The 18,752-nt window shown below is 52.7% G+C and overlaps 1 pseudogene; it reads right to left on the minus strand.

The window, feature by feature from the left end:
• Positions 1-16,841: 16,841 nt before the first annotated feature.
• On the minus strand, positions 16,842-18,470 carry LOC149345462 (uncharacterized; annotated as a pseudogene).
• Between the last annotated feature and the right edge of the window lie 282 nt (positions 18,471-18,752).

The following is an 18,752-nucleotide window of genomic DNA, read 5'->3' on the forward strand; positions in this document are numbered from 1 at the left end:
GCTTCATTTAAAACACTTCGAGAACTTCACTCTAAAGAACAGGGTCAGCTGATTAAATCAGCACCAACGCTTTCATCTAAATCTCTGAACCCATCGAATATGGAGCGACAGAATGTCAAGCTCGCACTAAGGATTTTCAGCCCGTCTACGGCAGCAGCTCTGCGAGCATGTGGGCCCAGACTTGATCTCGATCATGTGTCTGGCACTGCAGAGTTCCTTGAAACAATAACAAAGTGGTGGAACATTGTAAATGTAAAGACATGCAACAAGGGAATTCGACTTCGTGATGAGCTGCAGTCACCGATTACATCAGTGTCAAGTCCACAGGTCCAGTTTCTGTTAAGTATAGTAGAGTGGCTAGATCTGTGGCAGTCTCTCAAATTTGACGCAGGCATACTTACGAGAGAGACTCACAGTGCGCTCCGACTCACGACAGACACCTTAGTAAAGGTAACCAGGTATTGCCTAGAGGAAATGAACTTTAAGTATGTACTTTTAGGAAAGTTTCAGACTGATTGTTTGGAAGAGAGGTTCGGCAAGTACCGCCAACTCTCCGGTGCGCAATACCACATTTCTATAAGACAAGTCTACGAGTCGGAGCGAAAGCTTCGTCTGCAGAACATTCTAGAGTTCCCGGAGTTTGAGGCTGCAACAGATGTGGTGGCAGTAAACGATGCAATACTTGAAGTGTTTGACATTGAGGTAACGGACAACGATTATGCGAAGAAGGCGCCAAATCTCCCAGCAACCACTTACGTTGCTGGCTATTGTGCCCACGCTGCGTTCAAAAAGCTGTCATGCATGGCTTGCAAAGAAAATTTAATGCTAGAAGATGACATTGAAGTAGAAGGTGGGGAATTAGTCCAGGCCATGACTCGTGGTGGTCTCAAGTTTCCACAGCCTGCCATAGTAAATGCTGTTCTTACTGCTGAGATAGTTCTTGACAAACTGAGAAGCGAACAGCATGCGACACAATTTCTTGCACTACCAAATCAAAAAGAGGCTCTCTTGGCACTCACACATGATGTGATAAACGACGGCATTGACTTTGATGTGTGTGAGAATGGGCACACTCCGCAGTTGGTAATGCACTATGTCCTAAGTGCAGCTGCAAACACGCTTCTAAATAACCTTTGCAAAAGAAAAAATGATCAACTTTTAGTTGAAAAGGTAGCAAAAGAAAAAGAAAGAAAATTGAAGACATTGAAGAATTGACTACCGTGTGTGCTTGTGACTGTGTTTGTTAGTTTTTATTAACTTTCTGAACCAGTTTTTGCGTTGTATTAATGTATATTCTCCATCTTTTCTTGTGTTTGCTTTCTGTTTACAGCTTTTCTGCTGTTATCTTCACTTATTGCATTTTATGATTCAGTGCTGCAACAGTTTCCTTACCTCCTACTGCTACTGATCGTGTTTCTCATCTGAAAATAAAGTACGACTTCTGAAAGTCCTCTGCATTGTTCATTATAAATAAAAAAAAATATTACGAACGTATCTTCACACATGCGAAAGGCGCGCTTTGATATGAAATCAGTCTGCCAAAATGTAACTGCTTATACTTTGAAATAAACAAGAACAAAAAAACGTACCGTTAGGTTGCGGGCAAGCAAAACACGATTTAAAAAAAAGTAATTTTCTTTTCGAGAGACATAATCAGCACTCTGAAAAGCGCGAAATGCGTGCGAGCGCGGAAGCCGAATCTACTGGGCCGTCGCAGTGCGGTGACGTCACGCAAACGTGGAGAGGCCTTAAAAAGAGTCTAGGTGGTGTTGGCCTGGCCCCTCGTGCTGGCAGGAGGACCCGGAACTGATGTCCCTGGTCAGGCCGTGGAGGGGTAGGTAGGTGCTCTGGCTGCCCCCCCCCCCCCACCAGTTGTTCAAAGGCAATGGCGGTCTTCCCCATGCGTGAGTGGGGGCAGCTGAGGAGGCGTTCCAGGAGGGGACGTCCGTCTGGGGCAAAGTGGAGCCGCCCCACGTGGCGGAGTGCTGCCCTCTGAGCCTGAAGCTCCATGGGCCATACCCCGGCCTCTGTCAGCGTTGCAGGGACCTGGGAACCCCGTGGGAGGCCAAGGCACAGGCGGATGGCGGCCCTCTGGCAGCGTTCGATGGTCAGCTGCTGCCTGGTGGTGAGCTGGATGAGGGGGAGGGCGTAAAGGAATTGCGCCCCTGCCATGGCCTGGTGGAACTGAAGGCCCATGCGTGGGGTGATGCCTCTCCCGCCCGCCAGGAGCCTCCGGATGGCGCCACGGACCCGGGATGCCTGCCTCGTGAATGCCTTGACCGCAGGCTGCCACGTGAGGTGGCGGTCAATGAGCAGGCCCAGGTATCGGCAGGAGTGCCGCCACGGTAGCTCCCGTCCCGCAGTGCTCAGGGCTGTCTTCCCTGCAAGGTCGTCCGCGTAGATGGCGATGCGGACAGGGAGGCGCAGACCCTCCGGAAGGCAGCGGGGAAGCTCCGCCATCACCAGGTTGAAGAGCATGGGGCTCAGCACGATGCCCTGGGGAACTCCTCTCGTGAGCGGCTGGGGTGCGCTGGTGGCTCCTCCCACCCGGATGCAGCTGGAGCGGTTGCTGAAGAATCCTCGGACGTACTCCCGGAGGTTGCCGGACACACCAAGGCAGTCGACAGCCTCGAGGATTGCCTCGTGCGTGACGTTGTCGAACGCGCCCTGCACCTCCAGGAGTGCAAGGCAGACCACCTGGCGGGAGTGACGTGCCTCCTCGAGGCTGGAGGTGACGTCGGCAATGGCATCTGCCGTGCAGCGATGTCTTCGGAACCCCGACTGCTGCTCGGGCAGGTAGCCCGTGGCCCCGGCGATCTACTCCAGCCTTGCCAAGGCCACGGACTCCAGGAGCTTCCCCGGGGCTGAGGTCAGGGAGACAGGCCGGTAGGATTTCAGGTCCGTTGGCGGCTTACCGGCCTTGAGCACCGGGACCACAAGTGCCATGCGCCAGGCCTCCGGTAGGCATCCCGTTGTCCAGACCTCGTTGAAGGTCTGGAGGAGTCTGGCCTGCATGGCATCGTCCAGATTCCGCAGCATCTGGTACGTGATGCCGTCAGGACCAGGGGCACTGCGGCGCTTCGTGTGCTGCAGAGCGGTGGCGAACTCCGCCCTCGTGAGAGGGGTGGAGCAGAGTGCCTCGATGTCCGCTGCCTGGCGTCCACCTGCACCCTGGTCCCTGGTCCGCCTGGGGTAGAGCCCGGATGGAGGGGGCTCCCGTGGGAGGAGGGCCTCTGCCAGCTTGTCAGCCAGCCACTGGTAGGTGAGCCCCCCTGCCACTGCGATGGCCAGGTAGGGCGCGCGTTGTACCACAGGCTCCAGGAGTGCCCGGAAGAGGCGCCAGGCTCTGGCACTGCCCCTCGCAGCCACCAAGGAGGCGCATATCCCCTCGCAGGATTCTCTGCGGCGCCGGTTGTGGGTCCGACGGCAGGTCGCACCCAGGCGGTTGTGTGCCGTCCAGTGCTCGGGCCTGTCCGTACGGAGGGCCCTGCGCTCCGCCTGCCGACGTTGAGCCCTCAGCTGGAGGAGGTGAAGGTCTGGGACAGGCTGGTTGGGCGGCACCTCGCAGCAGATGGTGGCTGCCTCAGCACAACGCGCCACGTGCGCCAGGATGTCGTCCTGCTCTTGGAAGTTGCGGAGGAGGTCCCTGAACTTGCCGTCCGTCCACTCTCTTCCCCGGCTTTGGCGCCAGAGTGATGGGGTAGTGGTCCGAACCCCACGTGTCCGGAGAGGGATGCCATCCATAAACACAGCGCGTAGACCCAATTGAGAGATCTATGCACGTTCGGACGACCCCTCTACGGACAAACGTGGGGACCCCAGTGTTCAGAACATGGAGCCCTGTGCCACGGAGAGCCGCAACTAGGTCACGGCCGCGGCGGTCCGCCCTGCGGGATCCCCACCGCGGGTGTGCCGCGTTGAAGTCCCCGCAGAGCAAGCAGTCGCCGCCAAAGAGACCGACCAGCTGCGGCAAGGATTCGGCATCCCAAGGGGTCTTGGGACGCACATATACACTTGCCACAGCTGTGTCAACTCGACCCAGCCTCACCCTCACACAGACGAGCTCCATGGGGGCCACTACCGCATCACTCACCAGAATATCTGCCTGGGCCAAGGTCCGGCGGACGAAGATGGCTGCCCGGGATGGTCCCGAGTAAAGTCACACAGTTCCAGTGACTTTAGTCCCGGGGGGTGGTCCTCCACCAGGCATGGGTCAGCCGTGCAGGTAGGCAGGATGTTTTGCTGCCATAGCCCATGAAGCCTGGTAGATGGAGCTTGTCCCTTGGCAGGTAGACCTCCTGGAGCGCCAGGACATCATACTCCTCCAGCAGGAGACGGTCATTGAGCTCAGCGAGGCGGGGGCGGAGCGCTCGGCAGTTCCATTGGAGGACCCGTGGCCTGGGGGTCATCCTGGTCATGGTGGTTCTGCGGTTGCTGCGGCCCCTGAGCCAAGCTGGGTGGTTGCAGGGGGACTGCCGGGAGCAGCCTCGTGAGTGCCTGGAGAGTGGCTGCCAGGGTCTTAGTGAGCTCCTCCAGTTGGCTGCTCAGTGCGGATGGACTGCTCTGGGGAGGAGGGGATGGGCAGGCAGCGGGCTCTGCTGGGGCGGGAATGGAAGGGGCCGCCCCTGGTGGCCTGGAGGTGAGGGCCTGGGCATAGGTCCGTTGTTCTGGATCGGCCCGGATCTGTGCTCGAATAGCCCTCCGTGAGACAGGCTCTCGAGAGGCCGCCACGGCCACGGCGACCTGCCTTTCCTCCTGCCAGCGGGGACAGGAGGGGTAGTTGGCAGGGTGTTGGCCACCACAGTTGGTGCAGCGGGGCTCCGTAGCGCTGCATCGATCCGTGGAGTGTGGTTTGCCACACCACCTGCATCTTGGCGTCTCCCGGCAGCTGGCCGTCACGTGGTCCAGGCGGCCGCATCGGCCACACTGGATGGGCCGTGGTCGTGCGGGGCGGACAGGTAACCGCAACTTGTAGAGGGCCACGTGGGGAGGCGGGACCGGAGCGTCAAACCGGATGTGGAGGGTCGTGCCCTGTCCCCGGTGGACTGCCAGGATGGGTGTTGGGGCCTCCAGGGCAGCTCCTCGTCTGGTATGTCCGCAGGCACCCCATGGACGAAGCCGAAGGACGTGTTTTTGTCTGCCGCCCTGCGGGCCCGGACCTCGATGCCTGCCACGGAGGACTTTTGAAGGAGCTCGGCCAGGCACTCTGTGGAGCCCGCGTCCACGGCGACAATGTTGCGTCGCTCATTTACACGCACTGAGACGACCCCAGAGTGCGCACATGCCTCCTGTGCTATGGCGAAGCGGCATTGGCCCGCAAAGGCACCCTTGGATGCCCGGGGCCGGAAGAGCACCGTGCCCGTGATGTTAGCACGATGCTCGGGCTGTAGCTGCAGGCGGCGTGGTCCACGGCGTTTTTTCTTTGTCTGCTGTAGACTCCACGGCCCCTCTTGGTCTCCCTGGTGAGTGGCAGGGTGGGGGTCTTGTTGCCCTGTGAGGGTGGTGGCCAGGGAAGGCGTTGGTGGGGAATCCCCCACTGGCGGGCAGGTGGTGTCTTGCCCCACGTTGACAGGAACCTCCTTCATGACTGCTGGCGGGTTGGAGGCCTGGGAGGAGGAGGCTGTTGCAGGAGGCTCTACCAAGAGCCCCGACGAGGAGGGGAGGGGGGGGGCAGGGCAGTGGTGGGCTCCTCCTGAGCCTTCATAGCTTGCTGTGCGGGCTCCGGGGATGGTGTGTGGCTGGGTGCCACTGTCCCCTTTAGTGGAGGGGGGCGGGCACCCTTTCCTCCCTTGCCTTTCTTGTGGGGTGGCTGGGCAGCAGGCCTGGCATCCTTCAGGAAGTCGGCTGCCCTCGAGCGCTGGCGGGTGACCGCTGGTGAAAAGGCAGCCTCCTTGGTTGGTGGGGAGGGGCTGCGGGGCCTGGGCCCCTTGGGCACCTTGAGGGAGGAGGCCGCTACCAATAGCCGCTGCTTCTGGCGATGCGCAGCAAGCAGGAAGTTAGCGCTGTTCTCCAGGTGCCGCAGGAAGGTCTTGGGGTCGACACCCACACTGGAGCTGCGACGGGGGGTGCCGCGCGTGGCGTCCTTGGCAGCGCGAGCACGTTGCGGGCAGCGGGCGAGAGCCCGGCCGCCGGCGCGACCAGCTTCTCTGGAGGCTGGGGGGCGACTGTCGAGCAGCCGCGAGGAGAAATTTTCCGGGAGGGCGGGACTTCCGCGAGCAGCACAGGGAGCGCAGGGAATAGGGAACCCAAGCTCAAGTTTGGGAGCGCGACGCCAGCGCCGCAGCGGCGAGCAGCGGAAACTCGGGGCGGCGCCGTAGCAGACGCCCTGCTAGCTTTGTGTGCACGCGCGACGGGAGAGTCGCGCGAGGCGCAATCTTCGCGCTGACAGACGCGGTCTCGGCGAAGCAAAAAGGAGGTAGTACGAAGGCCGTAATGTAAAAACCAAAGCGTATATACACGGTGATCCACTCTTACCGCGAACACGCGAGTATGCGGCCGCGCTCTTCGGAGAGCCAGTGAGTCTGTCCCTACCATCCACGAAAAAAGTGGCAGACGACGCGCAGGCAAGTCGCTCGCTGCTCGATTGTCCAGCCTTGCGACTGCGAGTCGCAAGCCGCTGAACTAATCGGCGGGACAGTCGAGCTTTTGGCAATGACACCGTCCACGGACAATCGAGCTTTCGGCAACGACGTCGCCCGCGGCCACGCCGGGCGACGAGCTGCGCTGCTCCCTCGCTGCCGTAGTCGTCGCTAAGCCTAACTATTTCGCATCGATGCTGCAGCTGAGGGCACTTCGGAACTGGCCAGCGCTGTAATAAAGGTGCTACTCGCGTCACCGTTTTACTATGTTCACCGTCACATAACAAAAAAAAAGACGTGATCGATTTCCGTGATGCCTTTAACTGCGGAGCCAGGTGACAACAAGCGAGCAGCACTGGGCATCAGCAAAGCGGCTTTGGAAAAGAAATATGCTTGTATCGCAGTTATCACTTCTACCAGCAGCTCGGTATTGGCCAACGATCCTCAAAAATGATTCATTTTTGACGTTGCTCTACTCCAGGGTTTGGTATGAACGCGAACAAACAATATTAGCGTATTTTTCTGACGGCGGCGGCAGGCCGGCCCTGAGAAGAGCGCCGCTGTCGCTGTCATCATGACGCTTATACGACTGCGGTGCACATCAATATCGTCACGACATCCTCCTGGTCGCCGTAGTGCATTGCGAATCGCACCGAGCGCGAGTGCAGGAGACGCGGTCAAAGCAGACGAAATTCTCGAAAGCGCGCAAGCAATGTTATTCCGGAGAGTTTTCGTTTCAAGCGAGAAGGCGACCCGCAGGTCGCACTTGCAAGTGTGAACAATGGTGGTCAAATGTTTAGGGGGTTCCCCCAAGGTGGAGTAGAATGTTGACGAACTGTTGCCTGGACGCATGTCCTTTCGACTCGCACGTAAGTGGATCGCCCTGCGCATCGCATGCAACAACTGACAACTACGATCAACAAGTGTCTCGCTTTATTTCGCAGAGCTGATAGTACTTCGCATATTTCGAGCACATAATTATACAGGGGACTTACCTCTAGTTACATGTCATACAGTACGACGTTAATACTCACTCGAGAAACGCATTGTACAGTCAAATGGGCCTCCTCATCGTCGATCGTCTGCTCCACACAGTAGACGCGACTAATCAGTTTCCCTCCTTTAATTAAGTTTGCATTGCAGTACTGCGCGTCAGTCTGAACGATCGTATTGTGGCTCATGCAGGCGACACATCGCGACAGCGCTGGCGCGCGCACGTGCAAGAAAGCGCGCGTGCAAGAAAGCGCGCGTGCAAAGAAGCGTGGTGAAAGCAGCGCGAGCAGCGAGCAGCGCCCCAGTTTTTACTTTTCTCCCATAGATGGCGCTGCCCATCAGGCGCAGCAGCGCCACCCGGCGATGCTTTGGGAGCCTTAAGGAGCAACGTTCTTAGACAGTTTCAGTTTCGCAGCTCCCTATACTCGCCGCTTGATGGCGTGCCTATAGTGGACGTCGCTGGAACTAACGGCGCTGCAGTCGCGCTTTTCTACGCATCTCGCGCGTCGTCTGCTACACCCTCGTAGAGACGGTTGGCGCCGCGCCCATACCTGCAGGTTAATTATTTTTTTCCGGCGTGACCAAACAAGAATATGGCATAACTGCTGTTGGTACGTGTCGAAAAGCTGTTCCGCTTGGAGGGCAGAAGGGTACAACCTATGGGGTTGGGGCGAACAGTATCTGAAGGAGGCACGCACGATCGGCGCGCTTCGCCTTTTAGGTGTCTATAGTCCCAACCTTCTCGTGTGTGTCATTGTATATATTATGTTCTCTCTGGCGGTTATAGCACTTCACACCAACCTGTGCAACGAAATAATCTACCGTTTCTTGTGTTCATTAGGTTCGAATAATTGAACGTGATCTGAATAAGGTAAGACAAACTTGTTTAAATGTTTCATTGTACAGCTCTTTTACGGCACATCGTTCGTTAAACTGCGCCATCTTTAAAAACAATTTATCGATCTCTTGAGGAGAAAATTATTTTAAATGTCAAACGCTTCCATGGAAAGAGAAAAAAAACGTCTTGCTTTGTAAAAAGCGTTCCATTAAGGGTGCTTAAAGCAGTTTTGCTCTCTTTCTCGCTGACTGCACTTGAGCAGTTACCAGCATTTCAGAGTTCATTTTCCTGGAAAAAAGTGCATCCTCATGATGACGTAAAACTTGATCACTTTAGGAGTGGCTTCTGTAGTGTTTGTAATCGGCATCTAACCGAATGTTAGCACTCTGTTGGTCACTATGAGAAGAATAAAACATGGCGGCTTAAGTAACAGGCTCGCTTTATCAGTATCGCCCAATCTAATCAATCGGGCCCTATCACAGTCTCCGGGAACACTAAGACTTCCTGGCAGTGAGCATGACAACCGACTGCAGGCACAGAGGACTCTTCATGCTTGTCTAGTACCACCCAGGACAGGTCGCCAAATACAATGCGTTTCTCAAGGGCTTTGTGAACAATGCTCTCTCTCTCATATTTAATTTATGACTGCGTACAGCCTTAGCGACGGCTCGCGAAGGCATCCAGCTGGCTTGAACGACCTCAGGTCAGTCAAGTGCCTCTGAACAACATCACTTGGGCTGGCGTGTCCAGGAGCAGTCGTCAGCGTGACCTGGCAATCCTTACAATGCACTGCCTTAGCTATCTTCTTATGCACATATCCCGCTAAATAATAAACAACCATTTCTTCTGGTCCAGCTCTTTCGTATCCATGCTCGCCCAAGTCATCACTTTCACTCGAAAAAGAGCTTATGCTGAACTCTAGCTGAACTGTATGATCGATTTCAGCTGCTTTAAGGATGTCATGAACGCAGGCGCTGCAAAGGTGGGAGATCAACCAGTGTTGTTTCAATTCCTTGATCTGTAAGCTTTGAGAGCGCTGCTTTCAGTGCCACAACATCGCTCTGTTTTTTCTCCCGCGCGGCAGTTGTTCGAAAAGCTTTCCTCTTCAAGTTCTGCAGCTTCTGGCCCTTCTTAGGTGCTGACGTTTTCTTCCTCGCTCGAAACTGTCTTCGAAAACGCAAGCAACGCGCACAGACTAGCTGTTTCGAAAAAAAACATAACAGTGTTTGTGATGAACAGCTTCCGACTTCGTCGGCTTTTCATGAAGGTTTGTATTTACTCCTGCACAGATATTTAAGCCATCTGTTTCCAGCAGAATGTTCTCAAGGTCAGTGACAGAAGCTACAGTTTTTAAAAGCTGCTTGTGCAGCTTGTTGTAGCCGTTCACGAAGCAGCTACCATCTTCCACGCCTTGGGAATGACTAGACGGCTTGCCGCTATAGCTTTCTGCAGTAGAGAACTGCACACACCTTCCCAGTTATTTCGTCCTCTATAGAATCATGTTGCCACTCAATATATGGTAGAGTCGCAGTCACCAGGTCACCAATCGTCAGTGCAGTCGACGTAGTACTGGTTTCCGCTGAGCGGGAAAGAGGCATCAGCTCATTCGGGCTGACTGCCTCTACGCAAGGATCGCCTGAAGAGGACGTACTGTCGCTGCAAGAATCTTCACACTTATCAGTCTGCATGACAGCACGGGTTTTTGGTGACTTCCGTCTGAATTTCACAATTTTTGGCTTTGAGAATCGGTCTGGCAGGCCGGGAAAGAGTCGAGGGACGGCACCGCGCACTAGCGCCCAGTTCCCGCGGGGAATTCGGACCTCTTGCCTATTCACAACGTGCTTGTACTCCTTGATAATATCGTCATGCTCAAAATGACGCTCACATATCTTAGACGTGTGAGAGAGCCGTCTGTCCTTGCCATGCAACATCTGCTCCCACCTTTTAAATTCGCTTGCATCGCGAGGCGGTTGGAAAAAATGATGACCGGTGGCATCGTTTCTGTTGCCACTTGTGCAGCCGGGCGCAAAGCAGGATGGCATGTGTACCTCTCGCTTGAAGTCACCAAGTGCACATATTTCACCACAAACACGTTTTAACAACACTAACAGCACTATCACACGAAAAACCAGCTTGAAAATCTGTCTAGCCAGTCGTAGCTGCAGCGAGCGAAACTCCCGCGACAGCAGACGATGTAGAAAAGCTCGACTGCAGCGCCACTAGTTCCCGTGACCGCCACTTTAGCCACCTTCCGAGCGGAGCTGCGAAACTGAAACTGTCTAGGAACCATGGAGGAAGGAAAATTAGAGGAGAGGCCGTCACGTGACGTTTTGTGAAGCCGGAAACAAGCTCGGCGCCATCTTGTCCGGGCTGACGTTATGCTGACGTTTCGCCGCTGCGCCGATTGCGCGCGCGTTTCAAAGCCAACGAAGGAGCGTGCTACCGCATGGGCACAGGCCCCCGCAGGTTTGCATGTACGGGGTAGAAGTTTTGACAAATGCCATTTGTTTGCAGTTGATGACTTTGTTGTAGAGCAGAAGCTTTTGTGTTGTTGTATATGATGAGAAAATATTGTAAATAGCCACGTTTTTCCGTACGAGTTGTTTTTTGTGAGAAAATAAATGTTTTTTATGAATGAAGTTCTCGGGATCCTGTGTGCATACGTATCTTTATATAGATATTGCAGTGAACAAAACTAACCCTTCGCCTTTATTAAAGAAGAAAAATCTCTAAGGTATTGTTTAAGCGCAGGGTCTCTTTCTTTTCACCAGCGACGTATAACACTCCCCGAAAAATACTTCTGCCTACGCCACTGGCAGTGGCTGTATTGTGAAAGAATTTTACTCATCTGCTTCGGCGCACGTGTCTACCTTGAGTTTAGAATAACCTAAGGGCGCGTGTGATCAATGAATACGTAAAGTCGGGATCGAATTAATCGCAGGTGTAAGCAAGATGCCGGTAGAAACTACAGCGAGTGCATAAAGGTATACGCAACAATAGTCGCACATAAAACCAACGGTAAATTTCGCATTCAACCGAACGAGCCCCTGCATTCTTTACTGAGTATGGCATGCAATAGTCACCAGTAGCTCAGGTTTTTTGAGTCATTTCTGCAAAAATATTTTGTCAAATTTTATAAGAGCTTTGGGGAACGCTCTAAAATTAAGAGATTCCCCATACCGATTGCCTGAAAGCACTTTCTTTTTTCTTCTTCCTTTCTTTTTCTTTCTCTTTTTAATGCTGTGTCTTGGATCTCACAGTGTATTTCATGAAGCTTCCGAACAAACTAATCCACCTTAATGCAGTGTAAATACTCCCTTTAAACTTAAGCTTCCTGAAATGTTTTAGTATATGGCTAGCCTGGAAGCCTTTCATGTACAGCTTGCTTGCACGAGACTTTTATTTGAATGGTACTCTGCAACACTTTTTATTTGAGAGCATAATGATTTTTGAGTGGACAGCTGTCAAATGTGCTCATGAGGTTGTAAAAAAAATCCTTCTTTGCTAGAATGAGTTTAGAGGTTCATGCATGAGTTCCCTGAGCAAGGTTATTGATATTGGGTTGTTTGCATGCTATGCTCGCATAAAAGTGTGCCGCTACTGGCCGCACTTTAATCGCGCTCTCTGGAGGATAGCACAAACCTCTCAGTTTTATGCTGAATGAGTGTGCACTTGTCTGCTTTCGACTGAGTCGTGAACAATGCTGCCATGCATGGTCACACCCCACCTTAGTGTTCAACCTGCCTTTTAATGCAGCTCTTGCTGCTGAATGTTGCCATCTGCTTCCATTGCATACGTTTGGGAAGCTGGCTATGTCAACGTTGCCTTGTGCTGCAGCAGTGAGGGTAGGAAAATTCTGCAGTACTTTGTTTTTGGCCATAAACACTATACTTATCTTCATAGCATGTTTTCGTGCGGCTGGTGATGCAAGGAATGCTTTCTCGTATACAGCAGTGAGGATGGGCAAGTATACTAAAAAGTTTGAGTTCTTGACCCTGAACGCAAAATGTAATATCATAACGTGTTGTATTGGTGGCCGTGCCAGCAATGACTTGATTCACAACTCCAAGAGCCACTCACGCAGGTGACAGAAACAGAGAGGGCCAAAGTGCATATAGTAGACAGCAGGGGAGGGTTTATCTGAAATTTTACACAGGATAACCATTCTGAACATCTTTTTCTCAATGAAAAAAGTCCAAGAAATAAATGTTTAAAATGTGACTGCCCCTCTCCATAAATCCATCCTTTGTAGCATGGCAACATAGCATGTTTCACATATCCACAGATCTAGTATTGTGCATAATATATATTACCGTAGCTTTTCAGACTTCTAGAAGTTTAGGAGTACCCAGTGGCTGCAGTATAAGTTTCACGGTGTTGTGCATCATTTCAATGCCGTGTTTCATGTTTAATGTGCAGAGCTGCAGCTGTACGCACCGCTTTTCGCTACTTGATGAAATACTAGCTTCTAATGCAACTGCGTAGTAGCACACTTTACTCGTGATGACAACACATAAAATGAATGTTGATCTATTGTACGTAATGATCAAATGCATCAAATTATTTTTCTTCAACGTAACCACAGACATCAATGAAATTCAGCGCACATGTGGGTCCTCATTTCACTAAGTATTTTTACCCCAAAAAACACAATCACAGGACATGGGCACAATAAACACGTGAGAAAAGGCCTCTTAATTCAGTTAGAGCTTCGCCTTTTTCGCACTTCTTGACTATGACATCAGATAAACCGGTCTAAGCATAGCGCGCGACCAGAAACACAGACTTGGCCACGATATGAAAGAATACACTTGAGCCCGGTACGTCCCAGAAGCTAGAGCTCGCTAGACGCTTCAAACGTTACACGCTTGAAACGGGCGGGTAATAAAGTTTCTGCAAAGTGAGCGCAGCTGCACGCTTCCTTTAAAATATCGCCCTCCGCCCATGTCATGGCCCCCGCCGCTCACACAAGCGCAATTGCGAAAAACGAAAATGACAGTTAAACTAACACCAGTGACGCTCACTGGAGCGTTGCAAGAACACGCCTAATAGCAACGAGGATTCACTGCCGATGGAAACGGGAGCGCGAATGGTACACGCACACTGCACGCACAGGACGTGAAACGTCCGCACAATACGCCGACGACCTCTCTAGCGCACGCCGTATTGAATCACTGGTGAAAGAACAGCGCGAGTGCTCCATAGAGAAACATACTTACGTAAGTATGTTTCTCTATGAGTGCTCCAGCGGTAGTCTCCCGACGGCTCCGAGCAGTGACGCAGTAGACGAAATGCCCGTGCGATCGCGTGGTCGCCGAGCACGTTGAAATCAATGCACGCAACAACGAGAGTTTTGCGAATTCCACCTGAGATATGAGTGAACGGCGCCAACGTCAGCCTGTGAGCACGATCAAAAACAAACTCGAGCAGTTGAGAAAAGTACGCCTACGCCGCACCGCAAATGCTACGCCGCGACCGTCTGCTACCACCCGGTTTCAAAAGCAGCAACTACGACGCCGTTGCTAAACTGCCCGGACTAGATGGCCTCCCGATCGCGAAAAAACCACGTGATTTCCTCCACACTTTTCTCCCATGGTGTTGTGTGGAAAGGGCCTCGCCTCTCTTTTTCCTTCCTCCATGATAGGAATGTTGTTAAGGAGCGCGCCCTCCCCTAGATGGGCGAGGAGGGTCGCTGCTGCGGCGAGATGGTTCGGACAGGCGAAGCGCGGGCGATTGAAAGAGCATACAAAAGCGCGTCTGCTCACTTCTGACCTCGCTTCGGCGAGCGCGGCTTCGGCCGCTTATCTGATTTTTTCAGCAGCGTCCGCTCCGGCGGACGCAGTTGTTGCTGCGACGCGCGTCTTTTCCTGCCTTTTTCTCTTTCCTCTGATCTCTTACCTCTCCTCTATCTGCACGTTGGCAGCGGTGGTGGCTTGGCTAGAGCCAGTAGCAGGTCCGTGCAATTTCCTTTTCATCCTTCTCTCAGTCACAACAACCCCTGACGAGTTGTTGTGACTGAGGGAAGGATGAAAAGGAAATTGCACGGGCCTGCTACTGGCTCCACCCGAGCCACCACCGCTGCCATCGTGCAGACAGAGGAGAGTAAAGAGATCAGAGGAAAGAGAAAAAGGAAAGAAAAGACGCGCGTCGCAGCAACAACTGCGTCCGCTGGAGCGGACGCGGCTCAAAAAACAGATAAGCAGCCGAAGCCGCGCTCGCCGAAGCGAGAACAGATGTTGTTGTTGTGACTGAGAGAAGGATGAAGAGGAAATTGCACGGGCCTGCTACTGGCTCGAGCCAAGCCACCACCGCTGCCACGTGCAGATAGAGGAGAGTTAAAAGATCAAAGGAAAGAGAAAAAGGAAAGAAAAGACGCGCGTCGCAGCAACAACTGCGTCCGCCGGAGCGGACGCTGCTCAAAAAGAAGCGGCCGAAGCCGCGCTCGCCGAAGCGAGAACAGATACTCCTCGCGGCCGAAGCCGCCTGGCGAGAATGTTGTTGTTGTTGTTGTGACTGAGAGAAGGATGAAGAGGAAATTGCACGGGCCTGCTACTGGCTCGAGCCAAGCCACCACCGCTGCCACGTGCAGATAGAGGAGAGTCAAAGATCAGAGGAAAGACAAAAAGGAAAGAAAAGACGCGCGTCGCAGCAACAACCGCGTCCGCCGGAGCGGACGCTGCTCAAAAAAGAAGCGACCGAAGCCGCGCTCGCCGAAGCGAGAACAGATACTCCCACTCACTTTTCCTGGCGAGAACAGATGCAGCGGTTGACTATTTATACACGGCACGCTGGTTGATGACGGTGGCGGTGCGTCTTGCTTGTCGCAGCGCGGTGGCAGCGCGCTTTCATGGTCCAACGGCGCGAAGTTCAAAGTGGTAGGACAATGACCGGCTGAGTGAGTGAGTAGAAACTTTATTAAGGCGAAAGCCTTTAATGTCTCATCGTTGTAAGCAGCAGTTGTCGACAGAGAATGTCACGCTTTTCAGTTGGTCGAAACGGTCGTGACGTCACAGTGCGCCAAATTCAAACGGGGCCAATTGTAATTTGGCTAGTAACCATGCAACCAATTGAAGGGACCATATAGTGATGCTCCAAGCAAGTGGGACTGAGCTTAGTTAATTGCTTAATTATCCAATTATCCTAATTAACTTCTCTAGTCAGGCCATATAAATAAATAAAACCTAGTAAGAAATTGGTCGAGCTCGGGAATCGAACTCCGGTCTTCGGAGTGCGAGACGAGCATGCTATCCACTCCACCATGCCACCTCGATGGTTTGGAATGAACAAAGGCACGTCTAGTGAATACGGTGTCTTCGCTCACTGCCATCCTCCTCCCTTCCCTTCCGGCGAGGTTTAGGTGTCCACCGAGATATGATAGAGAAATACATTTCCTTTCCTCAAAATCCAATTTACCGACGAGCGAGGCGTAGAACCGAATGGGCGATGGCGTTCTCCCTGGCAGCGTTGCAAGACGCTTTCGCGTTCCACTCTTAGAGGCGAAGCTTAACATCTTCACCACACATCAGTGACCACACTTTAGGTCAAAAAAGTACACCCCCCCCCCCCTGAATTTTGACGGGTGTCCACCGAGATATGTGAGACAGTTACTTCGTAATTTTCTTTCCTCAAATACAATTTTCATTTTCTTCATTACGGGCCATCTTCGTCTTTCTTCTTTCACTCCCACTTCCTCCGTTCCTCTACGGTGCGGTTCAGGTGTCCACCGAAATGACAGAGATTTACTGCGCCATTTCCTTTCCTCAAAAACCGTTGCGTTGAAATGGCAAGGCATCGCGCCGAACGGGTGGTGGCGTTCCGTGGACTCCCTGGCAGCGCTACAACACGCTGTCGCGTTCCACTCCTAAAGGCGAAGCTTAAGCTTAAGCTTAATTAGCAGTTAATTAGTATTCAGGCATTAAACAGTAATTAACCATTAATTAGTGATTTGTCATCACTTAGTAATTAGTACTCAATTACATGTGACGCCACCAGTGCCACAGAAGCACTGAAAGTGGTGCGGAAAACGCTTTCGCCTCTACGCACTTTAGAGAGTCAAAGTGCCCGCTGAATTTTTGATTTCTTAAGTTTCGCTTGCAGTGGAGGTCGTCTTCAGGTCTTGAGGTCGCCTCCTTAGCCTTGGGTGGGCCCCTAGTCCGGGGCTCCACTGAGTCTGGCCACCTCGCTTGCGTATGCTATGAGTGCCCTTTGGGCCTCTAGCTCGCAGCTGGTGAGCCGGCTCTCCCATTGCTCCGCACTTGGTGTGTCTTGTTTGTGAAACGATATGTTTCTATTGCATTCCCATGTTATGTGGTATAGTGTTGGCCTCGCTTCGCACCAAGGGCATGTGACGCGGTATTACGTTTGGAACATCTTGCTTATAATAAGGCAGTAATTACTCATTGGCATTCACTCAAACTTGACCAACATCTTGCTTAGTATGTATAAATTTGGGAAGGAGCCTGTTTGTAATTTCCGCCATTTTGCGGCTTCTTCCTTGCTTAGCTCTTTGTGTGGTGGGGGATATTTGTATCTCAGACCCCTGTATAGACTTAGTGTTTCAGAATACCCAGCCCCTCGGTCGGTCCAGAGCTCCTCCGGGTCTTGTGACTCCCCTGCTCGAATGGTAAATCCTCGAGCTAGTTCGTCCGCCCTTTCGTTGCCCCAGACCCCCGCGTGGCCCGGTATCCAAATTATATTGTGCTTTTCTCTCCTCAACGAGGGGGTACCCTCGTTGAGGATCCTGAGCGCCGTTTTGCCTATCCTACCCTTTGTGTAGTTTCGGCACGCTTCCTGTGAGTCTGTTAGGATATTCAGAGATCTTCCCCTCCTATCCCCTTCCTTCACTGCTAGGGCTATCGCTATCTCCTCCGCCTCTGTTACGTTTGATGCCCTGGCTGTTAGGCTCGTTATGTGTTCTCCCTGGTGGTTGACGACTACTGCCGCCATCCTGTTTCTATGTTCGCCGTAGTACGGGGAGGCATCGGTATATACCGTGCTGTCTCGATGTCCTATCGTTTTCTCGTAGTGCTCTGCCCTAGCTTTCCTTCTACTGGCATGGAGATTTGGGTCCATGTTGCGGGGTATGGGTTGTATGCTTATGTTACTTCTTAATGTATCTGGTATGTCTGCCCTGTTACTCTGGTGGTTCTCCGTCTCCGGACCCAACCTCGTCAGAAGTGCTCTTCCGGTTTTTGTGTCGCTGAGTCTTCGGACTTGCGCTTTAACTTGGCATTCACTCAGCTCCTCGAATGTGTTGCTGAGCCCCGACTGCATTAGTTTCTCGTTGGGCGTGTTCCTTGGTAGATGTAGTGCTGTCTTGTATGCTTTGCGGAGGATTGTTTCTGCTTGCTCCCTTTCGGCTTTGGTTGTTGCGTGGTATGGTAGTGAGTATGTCACCCGGCTGGCTATCAGGCTGTTCACCAGTCTGATTGTGTCTTCCTCCTTTATGCCGTGTCTTTTGCTGGCTACTCTGCTTATCATTCGGCCTACTTGCTCCGCCGCTTTGCTTAGCAGGCTGAGTGTGTGGCTGCATTTCCTGCTGCTTTGTAGCCACATGCCGAGTATTCTTATCATTCTTCGTTCCGGTATATTCTGCCTTTCCAGTTTCACCTCGAGGCTGGCTTCCGTGGAGTGCCTTCCTACTCTGAGGAGTTCGGACTTCTCCGTAGAGCATTTTAGTCCCCTTTTCTTCGTGTATTCTTCGATGCAGGTGGCTGCCGCTTGTAGCGCCTCCTGCTTACTTCCCAGCGAGCCGTCGTTGGTCCATATGGTTATGTCGTCCGCATACATTGCGTGTCTAATCCCTTGTATTTGGCTAAGTTCTCTGGCTAGGATGATCATTGCTATATTGAAGAGCACTGGTGATATCACCGAGCCTTGCGGGGTTCATTTGCATGGTGTTTGGAAGACTTCGCTTCGCAGGTCTCCCAAGCCCACCGTTGCCGTTCTGTTCGTGAGGAAGCTTCTCACGTAGTTGTGCGTTTTCTCTCCGCAGTCGGTGGTGTTGATGCCTTCCATGATTGCCGCGTGGGATACGTTGTCGAAAGCCCCTTTGATGTCGACAGCCAAGACTACGTTTTCCCCTTTGCTTGGCATTGTTTCTAGGACTTCTTCCTTCAGTTGTAGTAACACGTCTTGTGTCGATAGGAAGCTGAACATGGTGCTGGGGTACCATCCTCCGTCTTCTAGGTGTCTTTGTATTCTTTTGGTGATTATCCTCTCGAACAGCTTGCCTAGGCACGATGTTAGCGAGATTGGTCTGAGATTTTCTACCTGCAGTTTCTTGCCTGGTTTGGGTATCATGACGACCTCCGCATGCTTCTATTCTTCCGGAACCGTCCCTT

The sequence above is a fragment of the Amblyomma mixtum genome, chromosome 5 (assembly GCF_055824585.1).
Source record: "Amblyomma mixtum isolate Tamu chromosome 5, ASM5582458v1, whole genome shotgun sequence".
Taxonomy (NCBI): Eukaryota; Metazoa; Arthropoda; class Arachnida; order Ixodida; family Ixodidae; genus Amblyomma; species Amblyomma mixtum.